General features: G+C 46.5%; 1 long non-coding RNA gene across 1 annotated transcript; it reads right to left on the reverse strand.

Moving 5' to 3' along the window:
- Nucleotides 1-212: 212 nt before the first annotated feature.
- On the reverse strand, nucleotides 213-1,442 carry LOC132489101 (uncharacterized). Its single transcript, XR_009531842.1, has 3 exons — nucleotides 1,305-1,442; nucleotides 1,130-1,180; nucleotides 213-370 (listed from the first exon to the last, which is right to left on the reverse strand). It is a non-coding gene; the product is annotated as an uncharacterized LOC132489101 (long non-coding RNA).
- Between the last annotated feature and the right edge of the window lie 1,361 nt (nucleotides 1,443-2,803).

The raw sequence follows: 2,803 nt of genomic DNA on the forward strand, positions 1-2,803 counted from the left end.
GTGGAGTTGATTAACAATGTTGTGATAGTTTCAGGTGTAAAGTGATTCAGTTATACATATACATGTATCTGTTCTTTTTCAAATTATTTTCCCATTTAGACTGTAACATAATATTGATCAGAGTTCCCTGTGCTGTACAGTAGGTCCTTGTTGGTTATCCATTTTAAATATAGCAGTGTGTACATGTCAAAAAAATCCCAAACAGTACTGATCTTAAAAGGGTGGAAACCCAGCTGCTTTGGGTGTGTTGGAGGGAGTGGGGGAGGGGTCTGAAACTTGCCTGGAGTCACACCACAGGGTTGCAGATCAATTCCAGTTAGTCTAATTCTCATCCAGTTGTTTCCCACACTACTCAGGCAAGGAATTGATTCTTTACAGAAAGAGCAAAGACTTAACTCAGCCAAAGGGAAAAAATGATCATAAGCAAAATATCAATACGCTGGCTTTTGACAAGGCTCTCCAAACTGCCGTGGGATTACCCTTGCTGCCCCTGGAAGCATGCATCACAACTACCCCACCGCACCTTAAGGCTTATCCAGTGATTGCTAACTGGTAGCGCAGGTGGATGCAGCCTACAACCATGTTTGACTTGCTCCCCACAGTGATTTTTATAAAACTTAAAATTCGTTGACAAGATTTATCAACTGGGATATTTCACATAAACATCTGGAGTCCTTGCTTCTGTTGAAAATCAGGTGATCTGGCCATACTCATTCTGCACATCCACTTCCTGCTTCAGACAGGGCCAGAATCCCCTCTACAGCTATCTTACTACACCTGCTGGCCCTGAAGTTTTTTGAGTTCATGACGCCAGGGTTATACTGCTCAGGACAGTAAACCTCCCTGATTTTGAGCACTCAGGTTCAGATCATGAGGCCTGGAGAGCACTGGGCTGAAGTTAGCTGTGATCTCCTTAAGAAAAACGAGTTACTAAGCAAATTAATTTGGGATTAAGGATTTCAAGAGGGAATTTTTTTGAAGTACTTTTCAAGCATTCTAGCAGGAATGATGAGCATTATTAGCACAGCTGGGAGGTTTGTCAGCAGTGACAGTTTGGGGATGGGTGACGACCAGACGCAGAGACCTTATATTAGAAGAGGTGGGACTTCTGTCCTGGCTTTGCCCTTACCCATGATACGACCTCGAGGGTTTTCTTCACGCTCAGATCAGGTGCCTGGTGCTGTAGCAAGAATAATAAGAGTTAACGTCTGCTGAGTGTTCATTACCTGCAAAGCAGTTTGTTAAGTGCTTTGTGAGCCTCCTCCCGTTTCACACCAAGCCTCCAAGTCAAGCACCAGTGTTACCTCCAAAGAACAGGAAGGCTTCGTGACCTGTCCAAAGTCAGAGAGTCCATAATCGACACAGCCAGGATTTGAAGCCCAGACACGGACTCCAGAGCCCACACATGTATCTACTACACTGTGACGCTTCCACCTGCTTCACGGGGTTGTCCTGAGAATTTTACAAGATGATGTAGGTCAAGTGCTTTTATAAACTACAAAGTGCTATAGCAATGTTCACTATTATCTACCACTTGAGCACTGCAATTTTTTTCAAAATTGGTGCTTTACCTAAAAATTACCAAGTCAGTTCGGTCCGTTTCTGTTTCTTTCAAATTAATGATTTTTTTTTTTTAAGATAATCAGGAGCCATAACTCAAACATCATTAGTCCTGTAGCGCCCTCTGCTGACAACAGTCAGGAAAATTATGAAATTATAATAGGTGAGAGTGATTCCCTCGGCCCCCTTGAACAACTATTTCTGGAGCACGTACTTTGTCCCGGGCATTGTACCAGCTGTCACATGGCCTAGAGGACACAGGAGGTCCCTTTCCAGCCCAGCCTGCCCCCTGTGATTTAGGTATAGGAAAATGAAAGCCACAGGGCAAGGGTGACCCCACTTCCCATCCTGACATCACAGAGAAGAGCCCAAAGCCAGAGCGCGTTGTCATTATCTCCCTTAAAAGGACAAAGTGAGCCCCAAACCATGAGGTAAAGGGTACTCCTGCCCAGGGATATGCAGGTAAATGTTTAACAGTCAATTCTCTGGCAGGGAGAAGCTCTGATTTGTGGCATTTGTCCATTTCGATGGTGGAAATACTCCCACTATGACCAGTTTCAAGCTACCAGCACGACGATTCACAAGATGCTTAAAATTTTAACAATTGGCCCCTCAAAAGCTGGCAGGAGCTGGCTCCAACACACCACTTCTTTCATCTCTCGAAAAAAACAGAACTTCTCATCTTCCTTCCCAATCAACTGGACTCAAGAATTCTTCCAGCTGGTCCACACTAATGATCAGGGACAGATCAGCCTCACCCCAGCAAGGCTGACATCTAACAGAGAAGGGCAGACTGCCAGCTGGAGTGTTCCCTGAGCATCCTCTGGTGGCTCTAGCCAATGGTCCACTTCACCTTCCCTCTTTCCAGCTCTGAAAGGGAACCTCCTTCACACTCCACCTGCCTGTCTTCATCTCCAGATTCCCTGCCTCAGCCCGGAAGCCTCCACTCCAGCAGAGGGCACCTCTTGGCTCCTGGAGGAGCCCGGGACCAGGGTGTAAGCAGGCAGAACAACACTGGCCCGTACGCCTCTCACTTTGTCCAACACAAGGAAGAAGCCCTGCCTTGGGCCCAGGAAAGAAGGAAGAAAGTATGGGGCCATGGGTGACCTGGGGAAGCAGTTCCCCATTGTATCCAACTAGAGAGGTGAGCCAGGCAGAGCAAAACCCAGCTGCTGGGAGCTCCAGAAGACCAATATCCTGAGGGCAAGCTTTCTATTCAGCCCAGAAATCATCCCTGAGACCC

The sequence above is a fragment of the Mesoplodon densirostris genome, chromosome 4, assembly GCF_025265405.1.
Source record: "Mesoplodon densirostris isolate mMesDen1 chromosome 4, mMesDen1 primary haplotype, whole genome shotgun sequence".
Classification (NCBI taxonomy): domain Eukaryota; kingdom Metazoa; phylum Chordata; class Mammalia; order Artiodactyla; family Ziphiidae; genus Mesoplodon; species Mesoplodon densirostris.